Raw genomic sequence first — 22,127 nt, forward strand, 5'->3', positions numbered from 1 at the left:
ATCTTCCGTGACCTCCTGTACTCCTGCGTAGTGGTATACTTGGACGATATCTTGGTCTTCTCTCCGGATCTCCCCACACACCGAAGGGATGTTCGTCGGGTCCTGCTTAGGCTTCGGCAGAACCACCTCTATGCCAAATACGAGAAGTGCCTCTTCGACCAGACCTCCCTACCGTTCTTGGGCTATGTCATCTCCCAGACAGGTCTGCAAATGGATCCCGAGAAGCTCTCTTCCGTTCTAAAATGGCCTCATCCTGAAGGTTTGAAGGTGAGACAGCGATTCCTGGGCTTCGCTAATTACTATCGTCTTTTCATCCCACACTTCTCGTCTCGGACTGCTCCCATATCTGCGCTTACCCGTAAGGGGGCAAATCCCAGGACATGGTCGCCTGAAGCCGAGGAGGCCTTCCTTTCCTTAAAGAAAGCCTTTGCCTCTACTCCCGTCCTGCACCGTCCGGACTGTAATAAACAATTCTACCTGGAGGTTGATGCCTCCTCCTCCGGAGCCGGAGCAGTACTCACCCAAAAATCTTCTACCGGGAGAATGGTAACCTGCGACTTCTTCTCCAAAATCTTCTCCTCGTCTGAGTTCAACTACTCCATAGGAGACCGTGAATTGCTAGCCATCAATTTGGCACTGGGGGAGTGGCGCTCTCTGCTTGAAGGGGCTCTCTACCCGGTAATTATCTACACGGATCACAAAAACCTGGCATATCTCCAAAATGCCCAGAGACTCAATCCTCGCCAGGCCCGGTGGTCGTTGTTTTTTGCCCGCTTCGACTTCATTCTTCATTTCCGTCCGGCGGACAAGAACGTCAAAGCTGATGCCTTGTCCCGGTCCTTCCTGTCCTCCGATCAAGAGGAGGAGCCTACGCACATCATCGACTCCTCCAAGGTGATGAATGTGGCCCCCTTGGATCTGACTCGTCTCCCACCCGGTAAGACGTTTGTAGCTGTACCAGATCAGGAGAGGGTTCTTCGCTGGGGACATTCTTCTAAACTAGCTGGCCATGCTGGCCAAAAGAAGACCTTCCAACTCATTACCCGGCATTACTGGTGGCCTACCCTGCGTAAGGACGTGGTAGACTTCGTCGCGGCCTGCTCTTCCTGTGCCCGTAACAAAGTTCCCAGACATCTACCAGCCGGCCATCTCCTGCCCCTTCCCGTACCTGCTGCTCCTTGGCAGCACATTGCTATGGACTTTATCACCGATCTTCCTGTTTCTGCCAGTTGTACAGTCATTTGGGTTGTCGCTGACCGCTTTTCTAAGATGGCCCACTTCATTCCCCTGCCTGGTCTCCCATCTGCACCCGAGCTGGCTAAAGACTTTATCCGCCACATCTTCCGTCTCCATGGCCTGCCCCTCCACATCGTGTCGGATCGTGGGGTTCAGTTCACCTCACGCTTCTGGAGAGCCACATGTAAGCTGCTAGACATCACCCTGGACTTCTCCTCCGCTTACCACCCACAGTCCAATGGTCAAGTGGAGCGGATCAATCAGATCCTGACCAGTTTCCTCCGGCACTTCGTTAATGCACACCATTCGGACTGGGTGGATCTCCTACCATGGGCCGAGTTCTCTTACAATAACCATGAGAGCGAATCCTCTTCCAAATCCCGGTTCTTTATAGTCGGTGGCCAACATCCCCGGATTCCACTTCCTGTCTCCGTGTCTGTGGACAACCCTGCTGCGGAGTCTCTTGTCAGCGAATTTTCTACTATTTGGGAGAGTACCAGGTCCGCTCTTCTTCTGTCCTCTGAGCGGATGAAGAGATATGCTGATAAGAGACGTCTGGATCCGCCTCAATTCCGTCCGGGAGACAAGGTTTGGCTCTCGTCCAAACATGTGCGGCTCAAAGTACCCTCCTTCAAGTTGGGCCCTCGATTCATCGGTCCCTTCGAAGTCCTCAGACAAATTAACCCTGTGGCCTACAAATTAAAACTCCCGGCCACCCTACGGATTCCCAACTCCTACCACGTATCTCTCCTCAAACCCGTTGTCTTTAACTCTTTTTCCAATAATCCAGGTGCCCCTCCTGCTCCGGTTTCCGCTGATGACGTCTTTGAGGTAGAGAGTATTCTGGCCTCCAAGAGGGTAAGAGGAAAGACCTTTTTTCTGGTAGATTGGAAGGGGTTTGGTCCTGAGGAGAGAACTTGGGAACCCAGGGAGAACATCAACGCCCCGCTTCTCCTTGAAAAATTTCTTTCTGGCCAAAAAAAGAGGGGGCCTAAAGGGGGGGGTACTGTAGCATTGGCGTCTCTGCCCCGTACTAGGCAGAGACGCCGTCCCTCTCACCTCCCCGCTCCTGGCGCGGCGTCCTCCAGCGCTTCTCTCCCAGCTGCTTCCGGCACGCGCTCCTTCCCCGGCAGTGTGCTTAGGGTGCGCGCGCGCGCTCCCCCTCTCTTTAACCGGTTCCCGACCGCCCACTGTAGATAAACGTCCGCGCTGCCTGGGCTCTGTGCAGCGCCGACGTTTAAAAACGGTGGGTGGTCTCGCAGTGCTCAGGACCCCCAGGGTCCTGCAAGCACTGCGATTCCGGTGCAGAGCGTTAGCTCTGACAGGGTACATCATCGGGACCTGATTAGATCAGGTCCCAGTGATGTTAACCCTTTGCTGTCTTCTATATGCTGTGATCTATAGTGATCGCGGCATATAGGAGACAGCAGGAAGAGAGGGGGTCGTCTTACTTACCTCCGAAGACCTCCGTTTCGTTTGAGGACCTGGGGTTGCTATGGCAGCTGGAGGTCACATGACCGCCTCCAGCTCTGCCATATATGGTGTCCTTCCTGTCTGGCTTCAGCCTGTATGTAGCTGATGCCAGACAGGAAACTGACTGAAACAGTCAGTGAAGATCTCATGTAATGTAATATATGTCTATTACATTACATGAGATCAGTGATCAGAAAAATAAAAATTAATGTCCCATACAGGGACTAAGTAAAAATGTAAAAAAAAAGTTTTTAAACTATTAAAAAAAAAATCACAAAATAAATAAAAATAAATAAATAAAATATTAAACCAATAAATCCGTATATTATTACAAAACCAAAAAAAGTACACATATTTGGTATCGCCGCATCCGAAACAACCCGAGCTATAAAACTGTCACACTAATTAACTCCTTCTGTGCACACCGTAATAAAAATAAATAAAAAACGGAGCAAAAAAATATGCTTTTTCATCATATCGCCAAACAAAAAGTGGAAAAAAATGCGATCAAAAAGCAGAATAGAAATAAAAATGGTACCGCTGAAAACGTCATCTTGTTCCGCAAAAAACAAGCTGCCATACAGCTCCATCAGCCAAAAAATAAAAAAGTTATAGCGCTCAGAATAAAGCAATGCAAAAAAAATATTTTTTTTTCTATAAAATTGTTTTATTGTGTAAAAGCGCCAAAACATAAAAAAAATACAGTAAGTGTAGTATCGCTGTAAACGTACTGACCCGAAGAATAACGCTGCCTGATCACTTTTACCACACGCAGAACGGCATAAAAAAAACTCAAAAAACAATTCCTGAAGTGTTTGTTTTTGTTAACTTTACCTCCCAAAAAACGGAATAAAAAGCGATCAAAAAATGTCACGCACCCAAAAATGGTTCCAATAAAAATGTCAACTCGTCCCGCAAAAAACAAGCCATCACATGACTCTATCGGCCGAAATATGGAAAAATTATAGCTCTCAAAATATGGTGATGCAAAAACTAGATTTTGCAAAAAAAGCGTATTTTAGTGTGTGACAGCTGTCAGTCATAAAAACCCGATATAAATCTGGTATCTCTGTAATCGCACCGACCCGAAGAATAAAGTAATCTAATCAGTTATATCACACTAGGAACGGCATAAAAAATAAATAAAACAAATATTATTCACCTGCTACTGATTTGTTTATTATGTCTCCCAAAGATCCCAGTAAGGCTCTGCTCACATTTATCCTGTGCTCTGCGCTGAGCACTTACACCAGAGTTTCCGTGTAAATCTCTGAAATACGTGATTCAGCCAGAACCCATGATGGAAGATTCCCTGTAATGAGGCAGATATAGGCCACTGTGGACGCCGTCTAGCCTGGGATCCCACGGTGTCATTTGTTTTAGGCGTGCATAAAAGTGCGGTTGGCCACAGTTTTGTGCACTTCTGAAAAAAAGGACACCACTAAACAGAGGCCAGACGGAGTCCAGAGTAACTCTGCTGCCTCATTATAGTGAATGGATCCTGCAGGGGTTTCATCTGAATTACATCACTTGGAAATTTAGATGGAAACCCCGATGTAAGTGCTCAGCCTAGAGCGCCGGATAAATGTTACGTAAAATGTTCCCAATAAAAGCTTCAACTCAGTCCTCAAAAAAAGCTAGTCCCCACTCAGGTCCATCATCTGTTAAAAATATAAGGGACTTCCAAGTTACTGGTAGCAGAAAGGCTCTGGAAAAGCAAAATGGTCCTTGCCCCCCAAAAGAAATTCAGAAAATTTTGTGCTCCCAAATCCAAATGCCTATTCTACAATAATTTGTTCTCCAATTGTCAAATAGCACTCCTTCCCCCTCAAATCTCACCGTATGGCTAAGTGGTACGATACAGCCACATATGGGGTATTAACACTTTTAGAAGAAATTGTGTGACACATTTCGGCACCATTTTTACCCATTGCCCTGTGTGAAAATGTAAAATCTGAGGGTAAAACATTTTTTTGTGGTAAAAATATAATTATGCTTTTTTCACTGCCCAATGGTATAAATTTAAAAATTAAAAAATGCTCACTACTTCCCTAGATGAATTCCTTGAGAGGTGTAGTTTACAAAATGGGGTCACTTGTGGGGGTTTCTGCTGCTTTGGCATGTCAGCGACTCTTCAAATGCCTATCCCAGCCAACATAGCGCTTCTTTCTCTTCCGAACCCTGCCGTACACCAAAGCAGTGGTTTTCCCCCACATATGGGGTATCGGCGTACTCAGGAGAAATTGTACAACAAATTTCATGGTGCAATTTATCCTGTTACCCTTATGGTAATGCAAAATTAGGGAATGAAAAACATTTTTTATGGGAAAAATGTGAAAATTTTATTTTTACGGCTCAATATTATAAACTTCTGTGAAGCAGCTGGGGGTGCAAGGTGCTCACCACACATCTAGATAAGTTCCCTAAGGGGTCTAGTTTCCAAAATGGTGGCACATGGGGGTTTCCACTGTTTAGGCACATTAGGGGCTCCCCAAATGTGACATGGCGTCCGCTAATTATTCAAACAAATTTTACATTCAAAAAGTCAAATGGCGCTCCTTCCCTTTCAAACCCTGCCATGTGCCCAAACAGTAATTTGCCTCCACATATGGGGTATCAGCGTGTTCAGGAGAAATTGCCTAACAAATTTCATGGTGCAATTTATCCTATTACCCTTATGATAATGCAAAATTAAGGGATGAAATACGGTTTTGTGGGAAAAATGTGAAAATTTTATTTTTACAGCTCAATATTATAAACTTCTGTGAAGCACCTCCTTGGGGTTCAAAGTGCTCACCACACATCTAGATAAGTTCCCTAAGGGGTCTAGTTTCCAAAATGGTGTCACTTGTGGGAGGTTTCCACTGTTTAGGCACATCAGGGGCTCTCCAAACGCAACATAGCGTCTGCTAATTATTCAGACAAATTTTACATTCAAAAAGTCTAATGGCGCTCCTTCCCTTCCGAACCCTGCCGTGCGCCCAAACAGTGGTTTTCCCTCACATATGGGGTATCAGCACGCTCAAGAGAAATTGCACAAAAAAATTTGGGGTCCATTTTTTCATGTTACCCCTGTGAAAATAAAAAAAATTGGGTCTAAAGTAACATTTTTGTGAAAAAAGTTAAATGTTAATTTTTTTCTTCCACATTCCAAAAATTCCTGTGAAGCACCTGAAGGGTTAATAAAGTTCTTGAATGTGGTTTTGAGCACCTTGAGGGGTGCAGTTTTTAGAATGGTGTCACTTTTGGGTATTTTCTGTCATAAAGACCCCTCAAAGTGACTTCAAATATGATGTGGTCCCTAAAAAAATGTTTTTGTAAATTTTGTTGGAAAAATGAGAAATCACTGGTCAACTTTTAACCCTTATAGCTCCCTAACAAAAAAAAATTTTAGTTCCAAAATTGTGCTGATGTAAAGTAGACATGTGGGAAATGTTATTTATTAACTATTTTGTGTGACATATCTCTCTGATTTAAGGGCATGAAAATTCAAAGTTTGAAAATTGCAAAATTTTCAAAATTTTCGCCAAATTTCCGATTTTTTCACAAATAAACACAAGTTATATCGAAGAAATTTTACCACTATCATGAAGTACAATATGTCACGAAAAAACAGTCTCAGAATCAGTGGAATACGTTGAAGCGTTCCAGAGTAATTACTTCATAAAGTGACAGTGGTCAGAATTGAAAAAATTGGCCCGGTCACGAAGGCAAAAACAGGCTCTGGCGCGAAGTGGTTAAGGGACCGCGCACGCCGTCCTAAGGAGTCCCCGGCCAATTGCCGGAGGACCTCCCATATATAAGGCACCTCCTCCAAAATGGAGGTGCCCGAGCAATGTTGTTGCAAAGCCTTCACTCTGCTTCAGCCCTCAGGTCCCGTTACCAGTTACCTGCCAGTCACCTGCCAGATTCCTGCTTGATACCTGCCTGATATCCGCTTACCTGCTTGCAAGCCTGCGGTCCGACGGTCTGCCTTCCGACACCTGTCAGTCTGTCTATGGACCAGCCTGCCCGCTCACCTGGGAGCGCTCACCTGCTACCTGCCTGCTAGCCTACCTGGAGGCTCTGCCGTCACTTGCCGTGACCACCTGCCCGTCCAGAGACTCTTGCCCGCTCACATGGGAGCATCCACCTGCTACCTGTCTGCTAGTCTACCTGGAGGTTCTGCCGTCACTTGCCGTGACCACTTGCCTGTCCAGAGACTCTCGCCCGCTCACCTGGGAGCGCTGACCAGCCACCTGCCAGCTGTCCTTCTACCCAGAGACTGTCCCTGTCACTTGCCGTGACTACCTGCCCTTCTACCCAGAGACTGTCCCTGTCACTTGCTGTGACTACCTGCCCTTCTACCCAGAGACTGTCCCTGTCACTTGCCGTGACTACCTGCCCGTCTTCCCTGGGAGCCACCCGCTTCCTTACAAGGACCGCCCCCTTGTATAGTTGCTCAGAGGTTCCACCTCCCAGACCCGTTACATCCTCTCCTTGGCATTTCTCATCCAGACATCCGCCCAAGTAAATAATAACGTAGGAACCCCAGGGCCCACTTAATGGTCAAGCACTCCTTCCTCACTATGCTTTAATCTTTTTCTGCCGGGGACTCCTAATCAAGTAGGTGACTGAATGATCTTCTCTTTTCACCTCCTGTGACAGAACCTCTCCTAGGCCTATCTCAGATGTATCCGTTTGCATGATAAAGCCTTTCTTGAAGTTGGGACTGTTGAGGACAGGCTGTCCGCACAACACCAGCTACATGGACTGGAATGCATCCTCTGCCTAAGGTTTCCCCTGAACAATGACCGATTTTCTTCCCTTTAAGAGATCGGTCAGGGGTGCCAATCTCCCGGGCAAAATTAGGAATAAATCGTCGGTAATACCCAATTATGCCGAGGAATGCTGTTACATGTTTTGTAGTAAGGGCTAGTTTTGAATATCCTTGATTTTGTTTATTTGGGATTTGATAACCCACTGACCAATTATGTACCAAAAGTATCTTCTTCGAGACCTATTGCACATTTTTTTGGGTTCGCCGTCAAGCCCTCGACTCGGAGAGAATCCACTACCGCTTGCACCTGGGACAAGTGGGTATGCCAGTCAGTACTGAAGAGGATCTTACCATCCAAATACGCTAACACATACTTCTGATGGGGCTCTAAAACTATATCCATCAGCAGGGGCATACATAGAATCATGGGGCCCCATAGCAAAAAGTTCTAATTGGGCCTACCTTCCCTCTCAGTAGAGTAGGCGGGGTCACGGCGCACAGGAAGAGTCACAAAATGGCATACATCATAACTTTAAGATAGGGAGAGAGACATATATTGCAGCACATACACAGTAATTTTGCTCCTTCTTAAGCCTTTTGTTTTCACCCGCTACTGTTTTCACCCGCTACAATACACCTTTTGTGGCCTCGTGCAATATAATGCCTCTAAAAATGCATCTAAAACACTGCATGATCCCCCATCCAACAGTGAATTCCCACACACGCACAGTATGATGAACCCAGTATGATCAACCCAATGTCTCCAGAACAGTATGATATCGCCACAGTACATACCCCCACATAGCATGATCCCCCACACACTCACAATGAGACCCCCATATCTCCTCATACAGTATAATGGCTACACCAGTACAATTTCCCCAAACACAGTATGAACGTTCCCACAATGGTCCCCATCACCACAGAGAATGATAGCCCTATAAATACTGACTGAGAAAAGAAAGCAAAATTATTACTCACCTAGCCACATTCCACTGTTGTGCTGCTCCACTCTGTGTAGTGCAAGGACTGAGGCTCTGTGCAGCAGGCTTCATCTTGTGACGTAATTGTGTCTGCTGTGCGAAGACTCAGATGTATAAGCTGAATGGTGGAGAAAAGATCAGACAGATCACTGTTCCACCATTGTATTCATTGTCGGTCTAGGATATATAGGGCCCACCAGTGACTGATTCTCAGACTCCACCTTAGACCTAATAATAATCTTTATTTTTATATAACGCTAACGTGTTCCACAGCACTTTACATACATTATCATAGCTGTCACCATTGGGGCTCACAATCTAAATTCCCTATCAGTATGTCTTTGGAGTGTGGGAGGAAACCCAGAGGAAACCCACACAAACACGGGGAGAACATACAAACTCTTTGCAGATGTTGGCCTTGGTAGGATTTGAACCCAGGACCCAGCGCTGCAAGGCTGCAGTTCTAACTACTGAGCCACCGTGCTGACCTACAATGCCCTGGGAGTGTAAAGCAAAGTACACAATGCTTTAAGCTTCCGCCTCTGATTATACAGATCGTTGTCGGTCAGGAAGTGGAAGAGAAATTGGTGGCTATGAGCTCCCTCCATGATGGGAAACTACATACATTGTACATATGGTGTTCAGCTTCTCCTGCCGCCTTATACTGATCATACAGATCACAACCAGTAAGGAGACATTTGTGCAAATATGAACATCTCAGGAGTACTCTAAATGATCAGGCAGAATGCTTCATCGGCTTTCTGCCCAATCATTAAGGAAATAAACAGGGGGATGGCAATGATGTCCCTCCTTGAACAGGAAGTATAAGGCCGAGATCACATCAGCGTCACACCAGCGTATCGGATATGAGAGCATTGGATGTGATATGCTAATGACCCTCGGCTTCTGCTCTGCTGCAAGCAGGAGCCGAGTGTCAGTGCTCTGTGCTCCCATCCTCTCGCATGCGAGAATCAGGATGGAGAAAATAATTTCTCCATGTCCTCCATCACCTGACTCTGTGTATATCGGACTGCACTGGGCTGACAACCGTGCTGACAACCAGTCTGATGTTTCACACACATCCATATGTTACACGCATGCCGCCTAAGTTCAGATAGGGGCGAGACCGGTTACATGAATTCGTTGGAATCCTGGGGGAACCGTTACTCAGGGTGACTGTAGGCTGCAGCTTCTCTTAGGCACACGATAGATTCAGTTGCTGACCAGACACATCTGACAAGTCTTCATAAACGGTAGAACAGTAACATTTAATGAGACATGCCCCGTGCAATGCAAATGTCTCTTTGAGCAACAGGCTCCAGTAATAATCGTACAGTCTCCTTTGCAGCACAGTAGTACACAGTCTATTATCTGGTAGCACAGTACAGCACAGTTTTAATGCAGGCACAACCACAGGTTTTTCCTTCACAAGGACTCAATAGTACACAGCATTCTTTATCCTGCATGGAGATGGAGGGGGGGTGTGTGATGAGGGAGATGATCTCTATGACAGGCTTCCTTCCAGTCCTTATCTTCCAGGCCGATAATACTCCACACTGTTAGCTCAGGGGGTCTAACTGACCTTTGTTTAGCTTCCCTCCTGACCTGAATTGTGTTCCCTTGCCGTCTGTGAGATACATATCATAAGACACCTTTCTCTTCGGCTCCAGCCAGACAGTAAACAACTTCCCCACAATGTCCCTGGGGCTCTGCTAAAACACTCCCCTTCTTCTGTGACTGTGTTAACCCCTCTAGTTGCTGGATGCTTCTGGAGCACAACGCTTCTTTTCTCCTGTGCTTGTGTTACTTCTAATAGTTGCTGAATGCTTTTAAAGCAACAGCACTACTTCTGCATGTCACACATAGACTTGTATGAGTGCCAGTGAATTGAGTCTCTCTGCAAATCAACATGAGAAAATAATCGCTGATCTGAGCTGCACCACAGAATAACACTGGGCTAAGTGCTATGTGATGTTTTATCGCATAACACTCGGCTGTGTTATACGGTAGTGTGACGCCGGCTTTAGATGCATACTTTAAAACAACATTTTTTTTCTTGCTGAAAATTGTGTCTTCTAGACAAAAACTATAATGCGGTTGTCCGAAATAATGGAAATGAGGCACACAGGCAGTGATATATACTCACTCTTACAGTTTGCAGATCTCCAGTGCCATGTCTCCGGTGCTTCTATTTACATGGAATGCAGATGGCACAACCTGGATACCCTAAGTGTCTTTTGCAGCTTGCAGCATGGTCTTTTGCTCAAGACCATGAAGCCAGCAATTGGCTAGAAACGTCATATGGGGCATCTGGGCTGAGACGCCTGCAGCCATTGTGAACAGAAGCATCAGGGAATGTGACACTAAAGCTGCCAGAAGTTAGGAAGAGGAGTATCTATACGTTTATTAAAGGCGTTGTGCAGGCAAAATGTGCTCACTACCTGGAGGCCAGATTCTGGAAAAAATCACAAAATAAATCATACTCAGCTGCTGTCACCCTTCTGGACTTAATGTAGCTCACCCTATGGTCTGCGCCAACATTATGTTACCATTCTTCTAGACACACGACTGCTTCAGCATGTGATGCATGCAGTTCAAGTTATCTGACAGCTGCAGCCTATCACAAGCTGCAGTGGTCCTGTGTCTGGTAGAACGGTGACATTTTGCTGCTGGTGCAGATCACAGATCAGTCTACAGGAGGGTGACTGCAGGTGAGTGAATCATTTTGTTGTTTTTATTTTTACAAAATCTAACCTCTGTAGGGTTTGGTACTCACTCGGCTGCAGTTGAGGTAGGCACAGAAGTGTTTTCAAGGAAATCCAGGCTGGTTTATTAAACAGCATAAACCGCTCAGGAAGCAAAACAAAAACACAGCCTTTTCCATCACAAAGTGGAAACACAAAGTAAAATGTCCATACAACGTTGCGGGTTCGCCTGCTCTGGTTAGAGTCCAGTCCTTAAGTCCTAACACAGACTAACACTCTGGAGATCCACACATCTCCATACACAGACTCTGACTGAGCCATTAGGTCTCCATTTTATTTCCACAAAACCATGCTTTCCCAGTTTTACATCACTGAAGCTACCAAGCTGGATGACACATATCTCCCCTTATGGACCTGACCTGTGGCCATCTTAGTATCTTAGGGTGTCCAACGCCCACTTGATGGACAAATATTCCTTCTACACTATGGAGTAATTTCTCTCACAAAACATCAGCTTCCGTCTTAAATACATTATGGGGTGCTCTTCCTCATTCATCTCTTGTGATAGGACAGCACTCAGCCCGACATCTGACGTGTCCGTCTGGACCACAATCTGCTTCGAGAAATCCGGTGCCACCAACATCGGCTGTTTAGACAGGGCTTGCTTAAGTTCCTGGAAGGCCGTCTCGGTTTCTGGAGACCACTTAGCCATAGCCGAATTTGTCCCCTTAGCAAGGTCTGTCAAAGGGGCGGCTGTCATGGCGAAGTTAGGGATGAACCGGTGATAGTAGCCCACGATCCCCAGGAACACTCTGACCTGCTATCATGCCCTAAAAGGCTAAAACGGGAAATAGCTGGGAGTTGGAACCCAGACCTGTCCCTGTCATACTAGGGGGGGCCTTCACTTTCCCTTATCTCAGGGGTACCTTTGAAGGTGAGCAGGCCCGAGCAGCCAGCGTCTCCAATCTCCTGCACAGGCCCTGTCAGTGACCCCCTCTCCCCCAGGTAGAAAGACAATACAAATAGAATGATACTGAAGCAAGACAGGGAAAACAGACAGGGTAAACTGAAATAGCAGGCTCACCAAAAATGCACTCACAGCCACAAAGGAAAAGAGTAGGTAGGAAAACTAAATGGGGATGAGGAAAGTAAAACAGACAGCAAAAGAGCAAGCAGCAATCCCAAAGTAAACCTTCAACTACTCCAGACAACAGACTCCTTCTCCTCACTCCAGGTTAGGCAGAAATAACTGAACACCAACATCAACTGAAAGGGCATGTGACTATTTATAGGGTGGAGCAAGAGATCACACCCCCATCAGCTGAACAATTAAACACACCAAGCATATCAAGGAAAACTGACATTAACCCCTGATTGCCCAAAGGAAAAAACAGCATTTAAACAGCAAAAATGACAGGGCCGTCACAAATCATTTAATACTTTGTGACACCTGCTTTTTTGAAAGAGGTTGTGGTTGTGGCCAACCCTGGGTCACGTCAATTTTATTTATTTGGGGCTTTATGATGCCTCTACCTACGACATAGCCCAAATATCTGGCTTCCTCCATGCCCATGGCACATTTCATCGGGTTGATGTAAAACACCTCTTCCGTAGAGAATTGAATATCGCCTGAACTTTGCTCAGATGGCTACCCCAATCCTGGCTGTAGATCACGATGTCATCCAGGTAGGCTGCTGCATACTTCTTGTGGGGACTTAGGATCCGGTCCATGGCTCTCTGGAAGATAGCTGGAGCTCCTTGCAACCCAAACGGAATCCTGGTGTAATGGAAACACTCATCTGGTGTTGAAAAGGCTGTCTTCTCCTTGGCCTCTTGGGACATAGGAATCTGCCAATACCCTTTTGTGTGGTTCAGGGTGGTAATGTATCTGGCCGGCCCTAGGCTTTTAATTAGTTCATCTACTATGGGCATTGGGTACAAATCAAACTTAGAGACCTCATTCAGTTTCCTATAGTCATTGCAGAACTGCAATTCTCCATCTGGTTTCGGCACTAAGACTATGGAACTGGACTATCCACTCTTGGACTCTTCGATGACCCCTAGATACAGCATGCGCTTCACCTCCTTCGAGATTACCTCTCGGCGGGCTTTAAGAATCCAATATGGCTTCATATTCACTCGGACATAAGGATCCGTAAGCACCTCATGCTCTATGACCTGAGTACAGCTCGGTAGATCCGAGAACAGGTACCTGTTCCGCTGCAGCAACTCTCTGCATTGTTGCTTCTGGGCTCGTGACAGCGACTCTGCTACTGTGACTTCCTCCACATCGGTTTCAGTCTTTGCTACCAAACATGGAGCTTCCATCGGCTCCCTGTCTCGTCATGGCTTAATCAGGTTGACGTGGTACACCAGGTAGGGCTTCGTTCTCCCTGGTTGGTGGACCCTATAGTTGACATTGTCAACTTTTTCAACCACTTCATAGGGGCCCTGACACTTGGCCAGGAATTTGCTCTCCACCGTAGGTACCAGCACTAGTACCCGATCCCCAGGGTTGAAGTGTAGCACCCTCGTTGATCTATTATACACCCTCGACTGTGCCTCTTGTGCTTTGAAGAGGTGTTCTTTCACAATGGGCATCACCTCTGCAATCCTCTCTTGCATCTGGGCCACATGTTCGATTATACTCGAGCAGGGTGTATGTAGCACCCTGAGGACTCGGCTGCTACAGGGGTATTGCACCTCAAACCAGAGGTGTGGTATTCCACTCCCGGGTAAGGATGGAGTGTGGAACTGAGCTAGTAGGCTGCATGCACTACATACATCCCATTTCCGGGGGACGGAACTACGGTACTCCCACCAGTATATGTGCAGGTACGACAGCGTCTGTCCCTGGCTGGAGTGGGAGGGGGGTGGAACATCCCAGTAGTGTAGGGGCAGATAGGGGGAGTAGTCTGGGCGTAAATGTAGGAGCTCATTGGGTGCTGGTCACCTGAGCTCACACATAGAGGGAGTATATAAGGTGGGCACCATCTTAGGACAGGGTCAGTCAGTCAGTCAGTCAGTGAGTCAGCAGTAACTCCAGGAGAGGAGAAGGAAGAGGGACCCAGAGGCGCAGGACGAGAGGGGACCCCAAGAGCCCGTATGAGAACTGATAAGGGTGAAGGGTCGGCAAAAGGGTACCGGATCCCAAGCTGGCGGAGGCCAAAGCAAACCTTAGCCAGGAACCGGAGGTCGTGGGCAAGATTTGCCACGACCCTCACCAAATCCACCAGAATGGCACACCGAGCATAGGGTCAGGGAAGCCAGAGAAGGTTCAACCACCAAGAGACCCGAGGGAGCCGGACACAGGTGGATCCCTGGTGGGAACGGCCAGAGAGAGAGAAGAAGGGAGCTCAGGACCATACTCAGGAATTGCCCGGGAGTTGACCGAGTCCCGCACCTGGTGGACGCAGCACGGCTTGGGTGGTCACTGCTGTACAGAGTGACCCGAGCAACACCAGTGAGTAAAAACCCTGAAACTGCATTTCATGCCTCTGAGTCTCCTTGCTGCACCTTCACAACCACCATCCTCCACGTCTGACCCCCTGAGGCTATACCCCTCCCGTTGGGGGTTATACTACCACAGCTGCACACACACCACCAGCCTCAGCGGACCATTCTGCAGCGGCGGCCTTTTGACCGCAAATCAACGGGTGGCGTAGTCGACACTAAGAACATCTGCAAGGACTGCCGCACACTGAGTTTGACACCCTGGGCACGGACCGGGTCACAGCCACTCGGAGACTACAACCCCCATCTGATCCGGCTCCGGGTATCCCTAACAACATGGCCCAGGGGGCGCTTCAACTTTGGCGTAGTCGGCAGGATCACGTGCCCGCAACCACCGGGTACTGCGTGCCTGAAGAAAAGTTCGCATTTACCTCAAAAAGAAGTCTCCCGCCGGTTCCGGAGGGTCCCCGCCATCGGACGCCATCTCGGATCGGTTCCCGCCATTTGCCCGTCATCTGCAGTCTTTTCCCGCCATCTGCAGTGTTTCCCGCCACTGGGAAGCGGTTCCCGCCATCTGAGAAGATTTCCCGCCTTGGCAGAGCGGACGCCATTATGGGCGTGCCAGAGGGTGGCAAGAGGCCACCTCCCATCGTGGGCCAGGACCAAGAATGGCGCCAAAAGTGGAAACCGCCCCCACCAGCAGAGACTGTGATGATTGATATGTCCATCAGCGTGAGGGAACTGCCCCTGGAACTGGCAATCACAAAGTTGCCCCAGGACGACCCCCAATGTGGGCGGATACAGAACAAAAGAAAGAAGATGGGTGCAGCCTGGAAGAGTCTAGAGAGAACACACCCGGAGATGGAGGGAGAGTCAGGCAGCACCGACCCTGTGGTCAGGAGCCTGTTGCGGGCCGCCACTCCAGAAGGCCTGCTGGAGATTCTGGCGCAGCTCCCCGGAGATCGGGAGCGTGCACAGACCGCGCTGGAGGGCCTCGCACGAAGGATGGCCCGGGTGCAGCAGGAAACACTGGCGGAGTGGACCCGAGAGATGGCCCGGCAGGCCGGAGCCCGCCAGCGAAGCATGCCACCCGCAGCGAGGAGCAAGTCCACCTCTGAGGACGGCGAAGGAGGGACGACGGCCGGAGACGACGCCGCGGAGGGAGCCGAAGAGATGAAGGCAGGTAATGGGGACGACAACATCCCGTGCCCAGAAGCCGTAAACCTGCCCCAGCTCCCCGTCGCAGAGCCCGAAGCCCCACTCACCGTTCCCGTAGCCGCTGCGTCATCGCTCCAAGCTAGGCCTCAAGCGGCCGGAGCCGCGGCCACGCCCCCTGCTACGTCATGCGCCTCGACTCAGAGCGCGGCCAAGCAAGAAGCGCCCCCGGCCTGGTCGCAAGGCCAAGTACCCCCGGGCGCCGCCGTCTTCACAGCGCCCTCTACTTCCATCATGTCCCCGGCCTGGTCGCAAGGCCTGGTAGACCCGGGCGCCACTGCCTCTAAAGCGCCCTTTGTCTTCCGGCTACCTTCGGCCTGGACGCAAGGCCAGGAACCCCCGGGCGCCGCAGTACCAACAGCGCCCTCTACCTCTGCCGAGCCACCGGCCTGGTCGCTGGGCCAAGTAACCCCGGGCGCCGCCGTCTTCACGGTGCCCTTTACATTCAGGGTGCCCCAAGCCTGGTCGCAAGGCCTGGTGAACCCGGGCGCCGCCACCACAACAGCGCCCTCAACGTCCACAGCGCCACACCTGGGTGAAGACCTATTTGCCCAGCACACTTGCCCGGATGGGCAGCCCTTTGTGTGGCCACCGGAGTACCACCAGCCCCGACTCCGGAAAGAAAGACCCCTGGATGAGCCCCTGATCCCGGTTCCGGCGTCCGTCAAGATGACCCCGCTCTCGTTAGAGGAGGCGCAGTTCGAGTGGGACCCCGCAGGAGGAGACCTCATCGGGTTCACTCAGGAGACCAGGGCGGCCGCAGCTGAGCGTGCGGAGTGCTGCCGCCAGCAGTTGGACGTCTTTGACCGAGAACGAAGAGAGAGGCGGGTCCGTGAGCAGCGGCTGCAAATAAAAAGTGCAGAACAAAAGAGCCGGACCCGAAGGAACCCCCGTGCAGCCCACGGTCCCCGTGCCACCGGGACTGTAATCAAATTCCAGTTGCAGCACGGTTGGGGCTTCATTCGAGATCATCACACCCCCGGCGACGTCTTCGTGACCAGAAGAGATGTCGAGTCCCACCTACCGGAGGGACACAGAGGTCGTGACCTATACCTGGGTGACGAGGTCACATTCACCCGGCACCAATGTGCCAAAGGACCCTATGCCCTTCATGTACATCGCCTGACGGAAGAGGAGTTGCGGTGTGAGGAAGGTCAAGAGGACCCGGACGGGTCTGAAGGGTACACGGAGGAAGCATCAGGAGGACGCCGTTACTAGAGTACGGTAAAAAGAACTGTGCATAGTTACCCGTCGGGGTACAGGAACTGTTACCAATATAGTCCCCGTTGGGACCAGCAAATTAAACTGTTACCCGTATGTTCCTTCTTCCCACTGACCGAGGACTGAGAGCGGTCATTCTTTCCTTAGTCCCACTGGTCGAGGACTGAGAGCGGCCATATTCCCCTTTGTACATAGTTGCGCTTTCTAAGGCGCCCCCTACTGGTTTTGTAAGGAACTGTGTTTTTCCAGAAGAGACTGTTGCACTTTACCCGGTCACAAGTTGCACCGTGGCCGGAGGAACAAGAATGTTTACTATGAAAAATTTTAAAATGAAAAGTTTTATGCTGCTGATAATGTTTATATGTTCTATATGTTTATGTTATGAAAAAAAAAAAAATTGTATGTTTTTGGATGTTTTTATTCTTTTACAGCCCGAGGACGTGCTGTGATTTACCAGGGGGGAATGTAGCACCCTGAGGACTCGGCTGCTACAGGGGTATTGCACCTCAAACCAGAGGTGTGGTATTCCACTCCCGGGTAAGGATGGAGTGTGGAACTGAGCTAGTAGGCTGCATGCACTACATACATCCCATTTCCGGGGGACAGAACTACGGTACTCCCACCAGTATATGTGCAGGTACGACAGCGTCTGTCCCTGGCTGGAGTGGGAGGGGGGTGGAACATCCCAGTAGTGTAGGGGCAGATAGGGGGAGTAGTCTGGGCGTAAATGTAGGAGCTCATTGGGTGCTGGTCACCTGAGCTCACACATAGAGGGAGTATATAAGGTGGGCACCATCTTAGGACAGGGTCAGTCAGTCAGTCAGTCAGTGAGTCAGCAGTAACTCCAGGAGAGGAGAAGGAAGAGGGACCCAGAGGCGCAGGACGAGAGGGGACCCCAAGAGCCCGTATGAGAACTGATAAGGGTGAAGGGTCGGCAAAAGGGTACCGGATCCCAAGCTGGCGGAGGCCAAAGCAAACCTTAGCCAGGAACCGGAGGTCGTGGGCAAGATTTGCCACGACCCTCACCAAATCCACCAGAATGGCACACCGAGCATAGGGTCAGGGAAGCCAGAGAAGGTTCAACCACCAAGAGACCCGAGGGAGCCGGACACAGGTGGATCCCTGGTGGGAACGGCCAGAGAGAGAGAAGAAGGGAGCTCAGGACCATACTCAGGAATTGCCCGGGAGTTGACCGAGTCCCGCACCTGGTGGACGCAGCACGGCTTGGGTGGTCACTGCTGTACAGAGTGACCCGAGCAACACCAGTGAGTAAAAACCCTGAAACTGCATTTCATGCCTCTGAGTCTCCTTGCTGCACCTTCACAACCACCATCCTCCACGTCTGACCCCCTGAGGCTATACCCCTCCCGTTGGGGGTTATACTACCACAGCTGCACACACACCACCAGCCTCAGCGGACCATTCTGCAGCGGCGGCCTTTTGACCGCAAATCAACGGGTGGCGTAGTCGACACTAAGAACATCTGCAAGGACTGCCGCACACTGAGTTTGACACCCTGGGCACGGACCGGGTCACAGCCACTCGGAGACTACAACCCCCATCTGATCCGGCTCCGGGTATCCCTAACAACATGGCCCAGGGGGCGCGTCCTGTAGACTCCGCCTCCCAGATCTCCTTTGCTATGTCCCGGAGTACGCGGGTGTGTCGGCCATACAACTGCTCAAAAGGGGAGAATCCAGTAGAGGCCTGTGGGACTTCTCTGATGGAGAACAGAAGATACGGCAGTAGACAGTCCCAGTCCCGGGCGTCTTTCTCTACGACCTCCTTTAACATGGCCTTCAAGGTTTTATTAAACCTCTCCACTAAGCCATCTGAATGATAGACTGAGGTCCTGAGTTGTGTGATTTGCAAGGTTTTGCACAACTCCCTCATCACCCTTGACATAAATGGGGTCCCTTGGTCCGTTAAGATCTCCTTAGGCATCCCTGTTCTAGAGAAGATGTGGACCAACTCCCAGGCTATACATTTTGCAGAGGAGTTACACAGTGGGACGGCCTCCGGATACCATGTAGGATAGTCCAGTACCACCAGGATACACTGATGTCCTCTGGCGGACTTGACCAGGGGTCCCACTAGATCCATGACTATGCAATCAAATGGCACATCAATGGTTGGCAATGGCACTAAGGGGCTATGGAAGTGGGCCACCGGGGAGGTCAGCTGGCAGGTGGAACATGACCTACAATAATTTACAATTTCTCGGTGACAACTGGGCCAATAAACCTCTGGAGGATCCTTTCTTGGTTTTTCTCTACCCCCAGATGACTCCTCAACACATGTTCTTCTTTAGATATGCCTCCCTCTTTCCATTTGATAAACATTTTTCTTCCTGTTTAGCATGTGTTTAAGTTCTGTGCTCATCCATCCTGGTTTCCATAAATGATTCCTATTTTTCTCTCTTTTATGGACTGTAAATTGTGCTTTGAGAATTTCATCTTTAAAAATTTCCCATCCTTCCTGGACATTTTTGTCGTTAAGGACATCCAGCCATTGGATCCTCCTATCCTCTTTCTGCGTCCCTTAAAATTTGCCTTTCTGAAATCCAATCTTGAAGTCTGACTTCATAGAGAGTCATAGGTCTTTCTCCTCTAGTTATCCAAGATTCTATGATAGCATGAATGCTGCCTCCTAGGGTCCTTGCCACCCTTACCTCATCAACCATTTACTCCCTGTTTAAGAGAATTAGAGTCAAGGTAGCAGATGCCGTTGCTCTCTCTTCTACCTTTTGCAAGATAAAGTTGTCAGCGACAGACGATAAGAATTTGCTGGATCTGTTGCTTTTGCCTGAGAGAGATTGCCAACAAATGTCTGGATAGTTGAAATCTCCCATGATCACTATGTCATATTTTTTTGATAACTTGGCCATCTGATGCATAAAGCGTTCATCCATATCTACAACTTGCCAAGGTGGACTACAGTAAATGCCTACAATGGTGTCCTTTCCGTTGTTCTCTCCTTGTATTCTTACCCAAACAGTTTCCACAGAACTCCCAGTCTCTGAAGCTTCAATCTCTGTGCAGATATACGCTTTTCTAACATACAAAGCGACACCTCCTCCTCGTTTATCAAGTCTGTTTTTTGCAAATAAGTTGTATCCTTTTAGCCTTTTATTCCAATCATGTGCATCGTCCCACAAGTTTCAGTGATGCCAATGACATCATATTCCTTTTCCTGCGTTTGTAGCTCCAATTCTCCTTGTTTGTTGCCCATGATCTGTATTATAACAGGTTACTTCTAGAGCCTTGATATATTTATTCTTGCATTATTTGGGTGCACAGAATTATTTTTGTGCCAGCAGTATATATTCTTATTGTGCCTAGCTTATTCTCTAATTTATAGCTATAACCACACCACTGTAAAACATCAGTTTTTTGTGCAGGTAGCATATACTGCTGCTTTGTTATAAATATACCTGCCTTTTTGCAGACTGGGGTTATGGCTCATGCAGTTACATTCTATTATGTATCTAAAACCTTTTTTGTGATTTATCAGCTAGTTTAACTTTGTGCAGGGGGTCTTAATTTAGATACTGCTGCGCTATTAATACCTTGCGTTTTTTGAACACCAAGCTTATGGTCTAAGTCAGGGGTCCACAAACTACGGCCCGCGGGCCGCATGCGGCCCGCGGAGGACTTTCATCCGGCCCGCCGGGCTATGGGCGGAGGAGAGGAGAGCGGTGCCATTGCCCGCCCTGCCCCCCGCTCGCTCAGGGCCCCGGCAGGCGGATACTTACCTCTCCCCGTGCCTCTGCAGATCCGCTGTCTTCCATGCTCTGCGCTTCCTGTGACGTCTCAGGTCAGAGGGCGCGGTAACGTCTTTACACCGCGCCCTCCCGAGTGCTGTCACAGGCAGCGCAGAGCGGAACAACGCCGCTACGATGCTGGAGTCCAGACCAGAGCAGCGGCAGCAAGTGAGAAGTGAGGTGAGTATTGGATTTTTTTTTTTTTTTAATGTATGGAGGCATGGGGCATTATATGGAGGGTGACATCCTGCAAGGGGTATAATATGGGGGGGTGACATCCTGCATGGGGTATAATATGGGGGGTGACATCCTGCATGGGGCATGATATGGGAGGAAAAGGACATCCTGCATGGGGCATAATATGGGGGGGTGACATGCTGCATGGGGCATAATATGGGGGGTGACATGCTGCATGGGGCATAATATGGGGGGGTGACATCCTGCATGTGGCATTATATGGGGGGTGACATCCTGCATGTGGCATTATATGGGGGGTGACATGCTGCATGGGGCATTATATGGGGGGTGACATGCTGCATGGGGCATTATAAAGACAGGGGAGTGATATCCTGCATGGGGCACTATATGGGAGGGTGACATCCTGCATGGGGCATTATATGGGGGGTGACATCCTGCATGTGGCATTATATGGGGGGTGACATGCTGCATGGGGCATTATATGGGGGGTGACATGCTGCATTATATGGGGGGTGACATGCTGCATGGGGCATTATAAAGACAGGGGAGTGATATCCTGCATGGGGCATTATATGGAGGGGTGACATCCTGCATGGGGCATTATATGGAGGGTGACATCCTGCATGGGGCATTATATGGGGGGTGACATCCTGCATGGGGCATTATATGGGGGGGGGGAAGGGACATCCTGCATGGGGCATTATAAAGACAGGGGAGTGATATCTTGCATGGGGCATTATATGGTGTGAGAAAGGGACATCCTGCATGGGGCATTATATGGGGGGTGGCATCCAGCATGGGGCATTATAAGGCTGGAACAGCCTGCATGGGGCATTATATGGAGGGGTGACATCCTGCATGGGGCATTATATGGGGGGTTGACATCCTGCATGGGGCATTATATGGGGGGTGACATCCTGCATGGGGCATTATATGGGGGGGAAGGGACATCCTGCATGGGGCATTATAAAGACAGGGGAGTGATATCTTGCATGGGGCATTATATGGTGTGAGAAAGGGACATCCTGCATGGGGCATTATATGGGGGGTGGCATCCAGCATGGGGCATTATAAGGCTGGAACAGCCTGCATGGGGCATTATAAGGGGGGGAACAGCCTGC

The sequence above is a fragment of the Phyllobates terribilis genome, unplaced genomic scaffold (genome assembly GCF_046119375.1).
Source record: "Phyllobates terribilis strain yellow unplaced genomic scaffold, ASM4611937v1 Scaffold_4__5_contigs__length_816908805, whole genome shotgun sequence".
Classification (NCBI taxonomy): Eukaryota; Metazoa; Chordata; class Amphibia; order Anura; family Dendrobatidae; genus Phyllobates; species Phyllobates terribilis.